This window comes from Mus caroli, unplaced genomic scaffold, assembly GCF_978045245.1.
Source record: "Mus caroli unplaced genomic scaffold, Mus_caroli_1 scaffold_12, whole genome shotgun sequence".
NCBI classification, from domain to species: domain Eukaryota; kingdom Metazoa; phylum Chordata; class Mammalia; order Rodentia; family Muridae; genus Mus; species Mus caroli.
Genome location: NW_028227267.1, coordinates 75,727,113 through 75,743,883, shown reverse-complemented (window position 1 = coordinate 75,743,883; position 16,771 = coordinate 75,727,113). Strand labels below are relative to the sequence as shown.

General features: G+C 45.9%; 1 protein-coding gene and 1 non-coding gene across 2 annotated transcripts in view; both read right to left on the bottom strand.

Annotated features, from left to right (window-relative positions):
• Positions 1 to 16,705, bottom strand: part of Elf1 (E74 like ETS transcription factor 1) — a 103,239-nt gene extending 86,534 nt beyond the window's left edge. The window contains exon 1 of the mRNA XM_021181555.3: positions 16,507 to 16,705. The gene's annotated coding sequence lies outside the window, so the exon portion shown is untranslated. The remainder of the gene's footprint in view (positions 1 to 16,506) is intronic.
• Positions 16,405 to 16,476, bottom strand: Trnae-uuc (transfer RNA glutamic acid (anticodon UUC)). Its single transcript has one exon. It is a non-coding gene; the product is annotated as a tRNA-Glu (tRNA).
• Positions 16,706 to 16,771: the final 66 nt, after the last annotated feature.

Sequence of the window (16,771 nt, the reverse complement as noted above, 5' to 3'; positions counted from 1 at the left end):
GAAATGCGAGTCTGTTTGCGTTCCCATTGTATATCACTCTGAGCATTATTGTGAGGGGACAGGGGATGGCTGCACTGACACATAACACTGTTCCTTGGCAGGGGGGCCCAAAAGAGCTAGCAGAATCCAAAAGCTCTTCAATCTCTCTAAAGGAGTCAGTGTCCACCAACATGATGTAAGAAAGTCCTTAAAGAAAGATGGTAAGAGGCCCAGGACCAAAGCAGCCAAGATATAGCATCTTGTCACTCCGAGTGTCCTGTGACACAAACACTTACATATGGCTCTGAAGAAACAACACACTGAGAAAAATGAGGAGGCTATACAGAACATACTAAACTCTGTCAGGCCAAGAGAATGAAAAATGCCAAAGAAAAATGCCAGGAACAGACTGCCAAGAAATGTCAACTGTTCTCACTGAGATCTTCTACTTCTTAGTCTTTGTCCAGTCAAAAGTAAGTCTTTAGGGTGTGTGAGATGGCTCAGCGGGTAAGAGCACTGACTGCTCTTCTGAAGGTCCTGAGTTCAAATCCCAGCAACCACATGGTGGCTCACAACCACCTGTAATGAGATCTGATGCCCTCTTCTGGTGCATCTGAAGACAACTGCAGTGTACTTATTTTTAATAATAAATAAATCTTTGGACCTGAGCGAGCAGGGCTGACCAGAGGGAGCAAAGGTCCTAAATTCAATTTCCAACAACCACATGAAGGCTCACAACCATCTATACAGCTACAGTGTACTTATATAAATAAATAAATAAATCTTTAAAAAAAAATAGTCTTTAAGAGAGATGAAGGATCATACATAGGAAGAGATACAAGAATAATAATGTGCTAATTCTGACAGTTACAACACAATGAAGAAGCTGCCAGAATTCACTGCCTTCTCTGCCTTTGCTTTCATCCTGTCTGCACCACCTTCGAGCTTCTGCTCAAGTCAGCAGAAGAACAAGTGCACAAGTACAGAAGTCTTTAAAAACAGAGAGAGAGAGAAAATGAGGTCAGGTCAACAGGGCTATCGAGCAAGACCCCGTGTCACAAAATCAAACTTTTAACAGAGATGAGAGCTAGGCCATAGGCTTAGTGGCCCTTCCCTGTAACCCAGCACTCAGAGGCGGGGCACGGGGATGGTAAGGTCAAACACAGGCTACTTAACAGTTCCAGACCAGTCTGAGATGAGAGACCGTGTCTCAGAAACAAAACAGGAACAAGAAAAGAGATCCAACAGGATGTACAAACTTAAGATTATTATTAAAATGGCATCGATGAAAATATTTCTATTCTATTTTGCCTGAAAGGAAATATCTGTCACTAATTGGTATTAGCCAACAATTTCACACTCCTGCTAATCTTTTTAAAAATTTCTGCATCACAATCAGATCTAAATGTTATAAACAAAAGCACCAGAAAACAACACAAATCAACATCTATGCAGCAATTAGTAGGAAATCTCTTTCTCTTCCTAGATATAATACTAAAGGCAGGGAAAAAAGGTAAAGGAAGGAATGATATTTGACCTATAAAATCTTACAAACATCTTATCCTGAGATAAACCAAAGGACCTAAGAAATAAACAATGCCATATATATGCATAGTAGCAAATTCTGTACTTCAAAAAATAAAAACCAGGTGTTGGAGATATGGCTCTACAGTTGAGGACTTCCTGCTCTTACAGAGGACTCAGGGTCAGTTCCCAAAGCCCACACGGTGGCTCATACCCAGCTGTAACTCCAGTTCCAGAAGATCTTCTGACCTCTGCAGGCACCAGGCATGCATACATGCAAAGACACACACGGTAAGTTTTTTTTTTTTTAAAAAGAAAATCTGTTTTAAAAACAAAATAAAATTGAGGACTGAGGGGGTAGGTGGCTTAAATGATAAAAGTCTCTACCAACCATTCCCAAAGGGTTTGGTCTCCAGCGCTGCATAACCCTGACATCTTAGGACACAGCTGTGACACTGTCACTAGAGAGGCTCAGGCAGGAGAAAAGGAGTGAGCTGGAGAGATGGCTCAGTGGCTATGAGTGAGCACTACTCTTTCGAAGGACCCAAATTCAGTCCCCAGCTCCACCTCCAACAGGCATTCAGTAAATAAATAAAGAGTAGTAATAGTAAAAATGTAAGTATGAGCCCAACGGTGGTGTGGCACACCTAGCAGAGGTAGATAAGTCTCTTTGAGTTCAAGGACAGTCTGGTCTACATAGTGAGTTCCAGGACAGCCAGAACTGTTACACAGAGAAACTCAGGAACTCTCTCTCATGGGGGAAAAATTATAATAAAACTAGAGCTTAAAAATCTGTTCATCAAGTCAAATTACCTTAATAGAAAAGAAGGTGTGGGGCATGCATACACTTCACACAAGAAAAGATACTCACTCTGACAGTCTCAGACTGAGTGCCCCAAAACAGTCCACTCTTCATCCACAAATTGGCCGAAATCAGATGATGGCAGAGCACACAAGGCAAACAAATGTCCTCGTTCTCTCTAGTGAGGAGGGAAGGCTATGGGTCCAGAAGGCAAGATCACAATCAAAATACCCCACACTATATGTTTTACCAAACAGCTTCAACCCTAGAAATTCCTTCTAACAAAATAAAAGTATACACCAATATGTAGAAAGATTCATGGCATTGTTCAAGTAATAGATTTAAAAGCAGCTGTCACATCAATTGGGAGCTGTTAAAAAGCATGTTCCATTATATGGACTATCTCATTCCGTTGTGAAGTGACTGTCTTGATGCAGGAAGATAGCGTGGTGGGTGAAGTGCAGGCCACTCACGCACGAGGATCTTCTCGGACACCAGTACCCAGGCAAGAGCAAGCCAAGTGCATGTGCACATCTGTGTCCCCAGTACTGGTGGGCTGGGGCCAGGGAAGCTCATTGGCCAGTGAGTCTAACTCAATCGATAAGCTCCAGCCTCAGTGAGAGATACTGTCCCCCAAAACAAGGTACAGTGGAATTGGAGAGATGACTCAGTGGTAAAGAACACTTGCTGCTCTTCCAGAGAGCCAGAGCTTGGTCCCAGCGACATTCCACTTCCACGGGATCCAACACCTCTAGAGCCACAGGTCACCAACACTAGCACACGCGCGCACACATACACTTAAAGATAATACAACTAATTTTTTTTAAAGGATCCTTTAAAAATACGAAGATTAAAACACATAAAGGGAGCACACAATATCGACTTCTGGCTTACACACAGAAAGACTACATACATACAAAGACCAAAAAGTGACAGTCCTTATACAGTGGCATCAATATGGAAAGGCGATACTGTCAAATGGCATACACAGATTAAAATGGTGTAGGTGGCTGCTCAGTCAGCCTTTATACACGTATGGTCTCCGAGTGATGAAATCACAGCCAGCAGTAGCGGACTTGCTCTGTTTAGTCAGATTCTGATCTTTATTTTGCTATTCAGTACCTAAGTATCTGCTCTGTGCCAGGCCCTATTCCAGTGACTTAAAATACGGTGGTGCACAATTCAGGCACAGGAAGAAACTCAACAGAGAGAACCAGAAAATGACCAGGGCACTTTACCCTGGGGTGGTCAGGGATAGCCTCCGTGGACAGATGACCACTGGCCAGGGTAACGATGAGACATTCTGATACAGAGGCCGAGAAGGGGGACTATTAGCAGAGGAAGTTCCTGTAGTCCAGAGACAAGGGGGTCTGAGGAAGCTCCTCAGGAGACAGGAAGGAGAGGGGAGTACAGAAGCAACTCTAGAGAGGGGCCCACATGGAACGCACACAACCTCATAGCCAGAGAGATGGGCCAAGCTAGTTTCACCTCTTGATGGAGGTTAGGGGAGTAAGACAGGGTTTCCCGAATTCCAGGCGGGTCTTGAAAGTTGACAGTCACTCAGTGTAAGCTCTGCACTTGAAATCATCTAAAAGAGGCCAGTGAGATGACTCGGTGGATAAAAGTCCTTACCACCAAGCCTGGTGAGTGGAGCTCAACCCTGGGAGGAAGGAGGAAACTGACTCCTAAGAGTTATCCTCTGACCTCTGTGCAGATGCTACCCCACGCACACAAAATAAGTAAGGAAATGGAGCCCATAACCCAGAAGACCTCAGAGCAGGGCAGTCATGGGGCAGCGATCCCGTGGACCAGCACCAGTGAGAGTCATCTGCACATGCAAGCACGCACTCCCGAGTCCTACACCTACTGACTCAAACGTAGGTCTCAGACGTTGTCTCTCCAGATGACCGGAAGTTACTCCAGTAGCGAGCAGACCTTTGGACCTCAACAAGGCCTGGTGGTAACCATTATACACTGTCCTGGGACACCGCAATTACACTAAATCAGTGTAATTACACCACAGTGGGAAGTTCCCAGCTGAATTCAGCAGATCCTGTTTAAGGAATCAGCAAGGCATGCATTCCTCAAGTATTGTGTGGACCTTATATACAAGATACGTCTGTGAATTCGTGTTTCTCTTTTAAAGAGGACATCCTGATGACTGATGCCTTTAAATCCAGCCGCTGTCCTTTCTCATTCCATCCGTGTCACACCAGACTTCCTGGAAGACCTGTCTGTGTCTGGGCACACCATTTCTTCATTTCCCATCCCTTCTCCTAATCATCTGCACCTGCATCCCACCCCCACAGTGACTCTCAATCTGCTCTAAAAGCAACAGCCTCCCAGCACTAAGAGCAGCAGCCTCCCAGCACTAAGAGCAGCCAGCACTTTGAGAACCATCTTGCATTACTAAGACAGTGCTCTAGTCTCTTTCTAAGACATACTCTCTTCAGGTCTCTAGTTAAGTGCCCTTTATTCAAGGAAACTTTCTCATTCCAACCAGGGGGGTAATTAATATGCACATAAAACTTAAAGCTAGCTTTATATCTTTTTCAAACTACCTTTTCCACTAAAACCTAAGTTTCACAAGCATTTGTATGCATTTACCTTGTTATATTTCCCCAACACATAACATCTAATACTAGTCAAATTAGCACCTTCATCTCATTACAGATGTCCCTTACACTAAAAAACAATTTGCATACCTCTAGCACAGCAAAATCTGCATCTGTTTCCCTTCTAAGCCCCTGGCTTGTGACTTCCCAGGAGAGGCCTTACATGCTTTCATCTGTCAGCTGTCTCCAAGCCTCATGAAGTTCACTGACCCTATTCCAACTTGGCACAAGGCGCTAAGCTCCTCATCTCTTGGACAGAATACTAAAGCTGAAGAGTCCTTGCACCGCCAATCTAACTAGACAGTCAAAGGTATCTTAATAAAGCACAAAGGGCAAAATTCAAAAAGGTTCTGGGTAACGAACACGGGGTTTTTAAAGATTTATTTATTTATGCATATGAGTACACTGTAGCTGTCTTCAGACACACCAGAAGAGGACATCAGAACCCCATTATAGATGGCTGTGGGCCACCATGTGGTTGCTGGGAATTGAACTCAGGACCTCTGGAAGAGCAGTCAGTGCCCTTAACCATCTGTCCAGCCCCCAATAGAGTGATTTCTTTTCTTTCTTTCTGTTTTTTTAGAGACAGGGTTTCTTTGTGTAGCTCTGGCTGTCCTGGAACTCGCTCTGTAGACCAGGCTGGCCTCAAACTCACACACATCTGCCTGCCTCTGCCTCCACAGCACTGAGATGAAGGATGTGAGCCACCACCTGCAGATTTCTTAAGTGTAGTGGCCTGGAGAGGGCGCCTAGTCCCTTCATCCCTTCATCTTCAGCCCTTCTTCCATAAACTCAGACTATACATCCACTGATCTGTATCCCTTGTAATACTCTCTATAACAGACTGCCAACCCGATTCTCTTGACTTCTGTGTGCTACGCAAGGAAATTTAGTCATCCCAGGAAGGAGTTGTAAGAGCTTTGATGAGTAGCCAGCCAACCAGAAAACCAAGTACAACAGCATAGGGTTTTGGATTAGTGTCTTGTGAAGCTACCTTGGGGAACTGTAAACTTGAGTTCTGGTGCTATCTCCAGGTAGAAAAGTGTCAGAAGTTGACATCACAAAACACTGGGTAGAGTCCTCTGCCCCGACCGACGGCTTCCTTGCTGGTGAGAAAGCCTCGCTCACCTGGTGTCAATCCCCTTCTTTGTTGAAGTAAGGTCAGAGGGGTAAGTTAGGGATTGGTTTTCTGAAAGAACACCAAAATACAAAATCAAATTTTCTATTTAAAAACTGTTCATTTGCAGTGGTGGCGCACGCCTTTAATCCCAGCACTTGGGAGGCAGAGGCAGGTGGATTTCTGAGTTCGAGGCCACCCTGGTCTACAGAGTGAGTTCCAGGACAGCCAGGGCTATACAGAGAAATCCTGTCTCGAAAAACCAAACTAAAACAAACCAAAACAAAACAAACCAAAACAAAACAAAAACCTGTTCATTGGGAGTGGGGCTGGAGAGATGGTTCAGTGGTTAAGAGCACTTGCTCCTGCAGAGGACCCAGGTTCAGTTCCCAGCACCCACAGGGCAATTACCAACATCTGGAACTCCAGTTCCAAGGAATCCGTTGCCTCCTCTTCCCCTCTGCCGGGCACCAGCATGCACAGGGCATGCATACAAACATGCAAGTAAAACGTTCATACACATAAAAAAGAAAAATTAAAAATTGTAATTGTGCCAAAATATAAAGATTCAACTTACCATCTCAACCGTGGTTCTAAGTATGTGGTTCTGTAACAATTAACACACTCACATTGTTATGCCACCTATGAATTCTTTCCAGCCATCTTTCAAAACTTAAACTCTATGCCCATTACACAAGTCCTCACTTTCTCCGGCAAACACCAAGTATTCTCTCTATGACCTCCAGCTCTAGATACCCAGAAGTGAGTGAGATTCCTCGGCAGGATTGTTTGTGACTAGTTGTCTCACTCAGTACAGTCTTCATGGTTCCTCCATGCTATATCATAGTATGTGTCAGAATTCCTTAGGGCTAAATAGTATTCTACACCCTCCACTTTAATCACTCGTGAATTGATAGCTGGATTAATTACACTGGTGCTGCCATAAATACAGAAATACAAACACCTTTATGAGATAATCCACTTTGGAGGGAATCATTTTACATTCTTTGCAACAATACATAAGGCTCGCAATTTTGCCATGCCAACAGCTGCTATTTTCTGTCTTAAGTAGCCATCTTGGAAGGCAAGCATTGGTTGATTACCTTTCATATAAACTTATTGTGCCTTTTCTCTATAACTTTATGGTTAAACACTTTAGAACATGCTTGATAAACTAAAAACATTTCTAGTAGGTATTGATAATGCAAAGAAATAGTGTATCAATGAGGAATTTTAAAGGACAATATGGTTTCTATGAATTATAAAAGGGAACCCAGGAGTGTGGAGTTCTCAATTAAGCCAGGAGTCTGCCTCATCCAGCACCCTCCACAGAAGGGCCCTTCCCCTAACAACCAGAGCTTAGCCTGCGGTCAGGACCTTCCTATCAGACCCTTCCCATCCACCTCAGCTCTGGTAAGGACAAACTGGATAGAGTAGCAAGGCCATCCTTCCTGGGCAGCAGAGTGAGCTGTACCCCTTAGCACAGAGGTATCAGTGATAAACAAACGTTGGGAAAGCTGACAAGAAAAAAAAAAAAAAAACAAAACAAAACACTGTAGCCTTGAAAGGTTAAAAAAAAAAATCTTTGATTAAATCCAGAAATAGAATCCAAATAGCTTCACAGAACAATAAATGAACATATCCTGTTATTAAAATTTTCCTGGCTTCCAGATTGCAAATCCTGAAGAGATTTTTTTAAACAAAAGATTAAACTATAAATAAAAATTTAAGACAATTTTAAAAGACTTTTTAAATTTGAAAGTCACTCGGCTAAAAAGTATCTGAGGAACCAAGAGAGCAAAAACACTTTAAATTGAAGATAATTTACTCAAGGTCCTGTGAGATGTCAGGGACTTACAGAGTACTTGTCACCAAGCCTCAGGACCTGAGTATGGAAAGAGAAAACTGACTTCCAAAAGTTGTCCTCTGACCCACACATACACACTGTGGCATGCACAAGAACACACACGTTCACAAAATAAAATAAAAATGAAATTAGAGGGCTGGTGAGATGGCTCAGTGGGTAAGAGCACCCGACTGCTCTTCCGAAGGTCCAGAGTTCAAATCCCAGCAACCACATGGTGGCTCACAACCATCCGTAACGAGATCTTGCGCCCTCTTCTGGAGTGTCTGAAGACAGCTACAGTGTACTTACATATAATAAATAAATAAAAAATCTTAAAAAAAAATGAAATTAGAATAAAAGGTGTTTTGGGCTAGTGAGATGGCTCAGGGGTTAAGAGCACTGCCTGCTCACTCTTCCAGAGGTCCTGAGTTCAACTCCCAGCAACCATCTGTAATGGGATCCAATGGCCTCTTTTGGTGTATCTGAAAACAGTGACAGTGTACATAAATAAATAAATGTTGTTTTCTTAGTCGGTTGTAGTTTACATTTAAAAACATTAAAATTCATATACAAGCTTTATTAAATAGTCACTGCTTTACAAGAAACTCCAACCCATCTAAGCTAGAATTACTGTGCAAAGGGAAAAGCTTTCATTCATTCTCTGCATGGATGAGAAATTCCGGTATGAAAGTAAAGGGTTCCCCACTATAGCAAGCGCCGTGTGGTCAGACGCAGACACCAAGAGCAGCCTGGTGTGCAGGCCAACAGCGACTGAACACTCACGCTTGGTGTGCTTACAGTTTTTAAAAGAACAGTCATTAAAAAAGGGCAGGAGACATAAACGTCTCTCTAATATTATTGACCCTTGGCACTCACAGGAAAAGGTGCCAACCCGTAAGTGTCCTCTGATCTGCACATGCTTCGGGCACCCCTCAGGATAATTATTTAAACTAGGTGTGACAATGTACCCGTCAGACCTCCATAAGCACTGGCCTCTGCCTTCTGGATGGCAGCAAAGGGTCTCACTGCACAGGCCTGTCTGTCGTCCACAGTGGCCTCCAGCACAGCTCACCTGATTCACCTGTTGCCACAAGCACCCAGATGCTTCACTCGCTTAAATGTGTACAGTTTAAAAAGACTGTCCACCTCACTTGAAAGCAAAAGCTATTTATTGACTGTAAAATATAAACCATATATCTAGCAAGAAGTAACCGTGAGATGTTACCCACAATCCTACATATTTGCCGTGGTAAAGTTAAATCAAGCGAAGCATTTAAAGTCTGTTACCATGTTCACCGTGCCACCCCTTAGAGAAGACAACTCAGAAATATTCCAATATCAAAAATCATTAACACTTAGATTTGCAGTTACCCCAGTAACAAAAGGTCATGTCCCTAAGGTAGGTGCCAGGTGCCTTATGGGAAGGATGAGGATTCAAGGAGAACGTCAGCTGGCTTCCTCCATGTGGCTTTCAGAACACTTAAGGCTCCCTGGCCTGGATGTCACTCCAGCCCACTCAGCCTTTACTCGATCTCAACTCTAAGAGCCTCCACCCCACCCAGGCCAACACCGCTGGGAATTCAAGCGCAAGCGCTTACACCATTTACGACATCGTGGGCTGTAAACAACTCATCTGCTGGGAAAGTTATTTTGTACACTCCGGGCCTGGGCCATTTCCCGAGCCACAGAAGGCAAGTGAGTCCTTCCCAGTCCCCATTCATTTTAAGTCAATTTTAAAGCAGACAGTTATTTTAAATAAATAGCATATAATATTAACTCCTTTATGTAAGTACCATGAAGGGCATCCAACATGGAAGAATTTTTACCCATACAATAAAATATAAGAAGCCACATTCATTTAGGGGGGAGGGGGTCTGGAGGGCAATTCCACATATATTATAAAATAGTACTTGAAAAGAACATCAGTATCTGAACTACATAGTGAGACCTTATCTCAAAACAAGAAAAGAAAATCAGCACACGTTTAAAAAAACAACACTATTTTAGATAGGCCTCACATACCACCGTGACTTTTAAAGAAACTGTGGAGTGTGAGCAACATGGAGCTCTTTCCTAAAGTCTCCTATCAGGAGACAAGGCAGAAGAACAACTTCAAACCCAAGGACGTCCAGGGCTACAGAGCAGCTCCCGGCTGGCCTAGGCTAGACAGAACCTGTCTGTCTCAACTACAAAAACAACAGGTATACTCAATAACATTAATTAAAAAAAAAAACCTCACTAAGTTTTTTGGGGCAAAGAAATTTACTATCTGAACAGCTTGCTTGAATTTCTAGGGTTTTGTCTTTGTTATTTCAAGTCAGGGTCTCTCAGTGTGCCTTTGGCTGGCTGTGTACACCAGACTGGCCTCACTCAGAAATCCACCTGGCCCACTTCTGCGTGCTAAGGTTAAAGGTGTGTAGCAGCGCGCCTGGCCTTCGGAGCTTTTTTAAAGCTACTGTATTTTTATTCTCTTTATGTAGAAGCCTCAGATGATAAGCTTTAAACTTGCTATCTAATAAGCTTGACCACATACACCCAGGTAGAAGAGCCACAGCCAGTTCTAACACGGTTAATTTCAAACGAAGGTTTCCCTTTAATTCCTCAAGTGCTGAATCACGTGACCACAGGGTGGCAGTGGCAGAGTCTTGGCTCCTGGAGCAAATGTGAAGTGTGCAAAAAGCAACCCACCTCAGGATGTGCAAAAAAGACATGATCCACAGTATGAGTGAAACCTGCCTGTCTGTCCAAAACCCGAACCCGCGCTTCATTTCCCCACTGCCTTGAATGGTGTTTACTTTCTGACGTCTCAAAGATTTCCTTCAGGCAAGCCTGTGAACCTGCTCCTTCTGTTACGTTGCAGCCAGGATGGGAGAACCCAGAAGCAAGCAGGGAAGCCAGCTCAGCTCATCAAGGCAGGCATCAACTTTGGTCCAGGGAAAGTGACAGTAGAAACCGGCAAGGCAAGGTGTGGAAGGGATCCCCAGGCTCGCTCTCCAGCTGACCTGTGCAGTGCTATCAAATTCACCTCATTAGCTCACATTACCAGAAATCTACTTTCCTAGCTAGGCAAACTCCTTTAGCTCCAAATTCCAGAACTTCTCCAAGTTGCCAAGAATCAAGCCGACTCACAGCATGAACTCTTCTCAACAGACTTTGTAACCTGGCCACGGACACTCAGATGCTTCCTGACCACCCGCAAATGCCCTGCTCCACATCTGGTGACAGGAAGGAAAAAGTCAAAGTCCCCAGCCCAGAGTCACACTGCTGATAGGTCAGGGCCGGTGCAAAACCCACATACCACAGGTACAAGGATAGGCTACTAGAAAAACCCCTAGAGGCCAGGGAGGGCCGGGAAGCAGCAGCAGAACTTGCCAGAGCTCCGACATCATTCCCCACAGACCCTAATCTATTATTGCAACCTTGTTTCCCACTCCTATCCTACTCTCCCAGTCTTCAGCCAGAACGTGCTACAGCTGTTAAAGTGCTCCTGCTCCTGCCTGCTTGCTTCCTCTGAAAGCCTTGTCTCCCACCCCGTCTGAATCATGAGAGCCTGGCTGTATCTTCAGTGCCCTTCTCAAAGTCTGCTTCCCACAAGGGGCCTGTGCCATTGCTCACACAGACCCAGATGTGAAAACAAGAGAGCTTTAAGTGCTTGGGTTTAGTGTGGGCCTTTCTCTGTACACTGTACACTGTACCTGTGGACTTGCTGAGTATGAGCTGCACTGTTAGAACAATCTAGGATCCATACCTTTGTTCCTCAAACATCCCACCATTATTCTAAGATAGGTAAAATCTAAATGGCAAGCATATTCAGAGATAAAACATTCCATAGGCTTCTTTGACTTCAATCCTTTTTCGTTTTTGCAAGCATGTTACACAACTTAAGAAATAAAGTATACCATGCCATGCTTTTCTGTATATTTACAGAGTTGTAGACCCAACTAAAATCTTATTTTATAGTCTCTCAGGCACCTAAACATAGCTACATTAGCAGGTACCCTCCATCTCTTCTCTACTTCAAAGCAAGCTTTCTTTCTAAAAATTGCCTGCTGTGGGCATTTTACATAAATGGAATAAAAAACAAAAAGTGCTGTTTTGAGACAGAATTTGACTGTCCTATAGTACTCTCTATGCAGACCAACTGGCCTAGAACTCAGAGATGCTCCTTCATCTAACTCCCAAGTGCTAGGATTACAGGCTCGTGTCACCACACCACACAGGGCTGAACAACGTAGTCTTTATCACCTGCTTTCTCTCACTAAGCATAAGATGCTTGAAACTCAAGAGTTGATTCTGTGGCATGGATCTCCATGCCTGCCTCATCTCCAGCTAGCATCCCACTACACAGACACACAGTAGCCTCTGGCCCATCCTTGGGCCTTTTCCAGCTTGTGTTAGGCGGGAAAGCGCTGTAAACATTTACATCGAGTTGTAAGGGAGGCAGATGTTTCCCCTCCTGAGGAACATGTGGTGATTCTGTTTACTAGTTTAAGGAACTGCCAAACGTTTCCAATTGACTGTGCCATGACACATTTGCACCAACAGCGAGTGCAGTGCAGTTCCAACTTCTCTGTGGTATAACCTGAGCAGGACTGACCTCATGACACATGTACTTATCCTCCTACTACCCTGATGAAAGAAAAGAAACTGGGGGGGGGGGCGCATGTAGGGATGCTTCAGTGGTTAAGAGCATTTGCTGTTCTTAAAGGGACCCAGGTTCAGTTCTTAGCTCCCAGGGGTGACTCATACCCATACAGACTCCAGTCCTAAGGAATTCAACAACCTCCTCTGTGACACCAAGCACCCTCTTGGTACCCATGCATCCCTGTGACAAGATGCTCATACACATAAAGGAATCTTTTTTAAAATTTGGAAAAGGGCTCAGTAGGCAAAAGTACAGGTGCCAAAGCTGTCAACCGGAGTCGTATCCCAGGGGTCCGAGTGGTAGAGAGAGAAAACTGAGTCCTACAAGTTAGCTTCTCAACAGAGGGATGGAGGGAAGAAGGGAGAGGTTATGAGAGGGACAAGAGAGGATATTCTTAATATAAAAAAAGGTGAACAGGTTAATTGCATCCAAAAGCAAGCAAGGAAAGAAAACATGAATGAACAAACAAGGTAAATTAACCAGAAAGTAACCAAAAAGAGAGAAACTGGCTAATGTGTTCAGAAAGGCCTCTCTGAGAAAGGCAGGCAGGCCTGAGATGAGGGGAGGTGGAGGCAGAAGAACAAGTGTTAATAAAACCAGAGGCACACTCAAGAGTCAGTCACAGGGCCAACCGTGGCTGAGGGGCAGTGAGGGGCAGACAGGCAGTTGAAATGGGGAAGCAGAGGCCTAGGGGCAGCGGGAACGGCTCTGGATTTGGCCTAACTCACCTTGTCTCCTCCTCCTCCTCCCTCTCCACGGAGCTTTCACACCTCTCCTGGCTGCACCTGACAGTAGCGACTATCACCACATGGCCTAGGTGAATTAGCTAGTTATTCGTGGTCTAGAGAGAGCACCTTAGCCACCAGCAACCTAACAAAAGAATCTTCAGATATTTATCAAATATAGTTTTCCAGCTATTCGGGAATTATCAAGGTCTTGCAAAGGACACCCGCAATTCACTCCCATAATTTAAACCCAGACTTCACCAGGTGTGGTGGCACATGCCTTTAATCCCAGCACTTTGGAGGCAAAGGCAGGCAGATTTCTGAGTTCGAGGCCAGCCTGGTCTACAGAGTGAGTTCCAGAACAGCCGGGGCTTTACAGAGAAACCCTGTCTCGAAAAACAACAACAACCCAGACTTCATCCTTATAAAGTCTAATTAATTGCTTTTCCATTTTATTGATTTGAAAATATTCAACACCTAAACATAAAAGCTACAGACACGCAACAGTCTGTGTGTTCCTCTAGTGTCTGAGTCTCCTGAAGTAAGATTTCTTGTTTCACACACCACAGCCACACTCAAGCTTTTCAGAGAAGAAGTTGGGTGTGGCAGAACACATCTGCTAACCTGGGCTATGATAGTAAGAATCAGTCTCACAGTAACAATAACAACACAGAACAAAGAGTCAAAAATGTTTGCAGAACTCTCCTGATATAAACGGTCGGTCCTTGATTAAAAGAATGTGTAACCTCCTCAAACTTGCAAAGTTTGAAATTCCTGCCTCTCTTCTTGCTCTGCCACCAGCTCCCACCAGGTACCGCATGCCTACCGACCCCTACTTCCTGCTAGTCTCCGGGTCCCAGTCCCATCCACCTCAGGTTTTATGATTTACATTCCCCACTGGGAGAAATCCAACCAGTTCTTCAAGGTGCAGGGCAAACACTCTCTATTCTTGCCCTTCCCTGAGCGAAATCTCCACCCCACCTCTAGGAACAATTGTGTGTAACTCGGACCCTGCCTGCCTGGTTCCCCACCTGGCCCAGAGCTAGACAGAGGACATCTTGGGGAGGAATGCTCTCACCGTACCACTGTCCTAAACTCACTCCAAACATGCAGTATGCCCACCGGCAATCACTTACTCTTCCATCTATGATAACACAGGCTTTATTTAGCACCGGTCAAATACTTGCAAAAATTAAACAAAGCAGGGATAGGAGTCTTTTCTTCCAAATCTAGAACAAAGTCTTTAGTGCCTGGTACTAACCTATCTACACTCTGTGAAGAACGTGCAGGCTTTGGTGCCTGGTTCTAACCTATCTAGACTCTGTGGAGAATGTGCTGCTCTGGAGAGCCTAGGGCGGCTGCTCGGAGCATTTGTTGCTCCTACGGAAATGAAGGCTTGATTCCCCAGCACCCAAACAGGGAGACCCTCAACCATCCATAGCTCCAATTCCAGGATCTGGCACACTGTTCTGATCTCCCTGAGCACCAGGCACACACGTGGCACACAGGAAGGCAAACGTTCATAAACATAAGGAATTGTAATTAACTTTTAAAAAAAGAATCGAATCTGGTGCCATAAACCTGTGACCTGAGCACTGAAGAGGCAGGAGGCGCAAGAGCAAAGGTGATCTTCATCACCGCAGAGACTTGAGGCTACCCTGGGGTACTGAACAGACTCACCTTACCCTCAGGCCCACTGCTGAGAGGCAGAAGCAGGAGGACCACAAACCTCAGCAGCTCCGGCTCCTAGTGAGTTCTAGGCTATCTCGAGCCACACGGGAAAAACTATGGTAGTACTATGATGGTGACACGCTTGAGGCTCTAAAGCTAGAAGACACCACTACACTCAGGTCAAAGACCTCCGCACGATCCCATAGCTAAGGACTGGAGCCCAAAGGGATTCTATCCAGCACTACCCACCTACCTAAAGCGCCTGCTGTTCAGCAGGAACCTCAAAACATCTGGGGGTGGGGGGTGGGGAACCTGACATGCATAAAGACTTGTGTTAATGTTTTAAATATTCGCTAACGGAGTTTTCTGGGTTTAATTTTTACGAGGAAAGGCTCATTAATCCCTAATCGCACAGATCACATTAACAGCTATTTTCAAACTCAGCTGTGCCAGTTAAGGCTATAAAATATTGTTGGGAACACACAACCGACCAAAACTTCTGCTCAGTAATGGTTTTGACCAGAAACTCATCCGCCGGAGTCAGTTTTTCCTTATTTGTGCCCAAAGGCCCAACAGACTAAACATTACAGCTGTCCCAATTTTCTAATTTCAACTTGCATTTATGATAACGCTTTTGTTTCGTGTACGGCGCTCAGGCTGCTGACACAGCTGGGCCGCTTCTTTGTAATAAACACAGGGCTTCTATATTTAAAAGTACAGTGCAACTTTGTTGTAACATCCCCTCCCCAGTCTCCGGGCTAATTTTCTGTCTTCCAAGCTCCACCTCCATCCCATGATTTTTTTTTTTTTTTTTTTTAATCAGTGACGCTCCAAACAGCCTCCGGGAAAGCCGGCTCTGTTCTTTCAAGACATCTCATCCCAGTGGTATTTTTCTTCTCCGCAGTTTGCCGTGTGTTTGAAAAGGGGAGTTAGAAGGAAAATAAGAGACATTCTGCAAAAGCCTTGAGGCGAGGGTTGCTTGGGTGGGGAAGCGGTGGACCGGGGTCGGGTGCACGCGGCGGGGGTCTCAGAGCCCGGCCGGCGACAGGGATCGGCGGGGGTCCGGCGATAGGGAGCAGCGGGGGCTGGCGAGCCGTGGGGTGGTCTCCAGCCGATGTTGACAGTAACTGGAGCGCGGCGGGCACGCCCCGGCCCGCCGAGTCGGAAGGGGGCGGCGGAGCAGGGTGTGGGCCGAGGGGGCACCCTGGCGGGGGGAGATAAGGCGAGGCCCGAGTTAATCATCACCTCCCGAGAGCCTGGAAAAGTACGGGCTGAGGGCGGGGTGCAGCCGCGGGGAAAGCGAAACTCCTCTCGCAGCGGGCCCGAGCGCGGCCGCCGCGCTCCTCCGGCCTCCGCGAGCCAAGCTCCCAGCCACGGGAGCAACTACACTGCCTGCTCCCAAACTCACCCCGAACACGGCTGCAGAAGTCAGCCAGAGCCACTGAGCAAGCAAACTCAACTAGAGCAAAAAGTGACACTGTTCCCATACCGGGAGTCGAACCCGGGCCGCCTGGGTGAAAACCAGGAATCCTAACCGCTAGACCATATGGGAAGTGCTGCTACGAGCACTGCCGTGACCCACCTGACTAGCGTCAGCGCCGCTACCGCTCAGCCACTCGGCGCAACTCGCGCCAACGAAGCCGCCCCCGCGGCCGCTGCCCCACGCGCGGGCACGAGCCCGGCGGAGCGCGCGGGCGTGGCGGGGGGGAGGAGCGGAGCTGGCGCGCGCCCCTGGAAAGTTCTGAGACGAAGCCGGGCGCCCCGTGCGCTCCCAGAACGGGCGGCTGCGCCTTTCTTTCTCAGCCGTCAGGTCGCGGGCTGCTCCCCGGTCACAGAGCGGGCGGGCA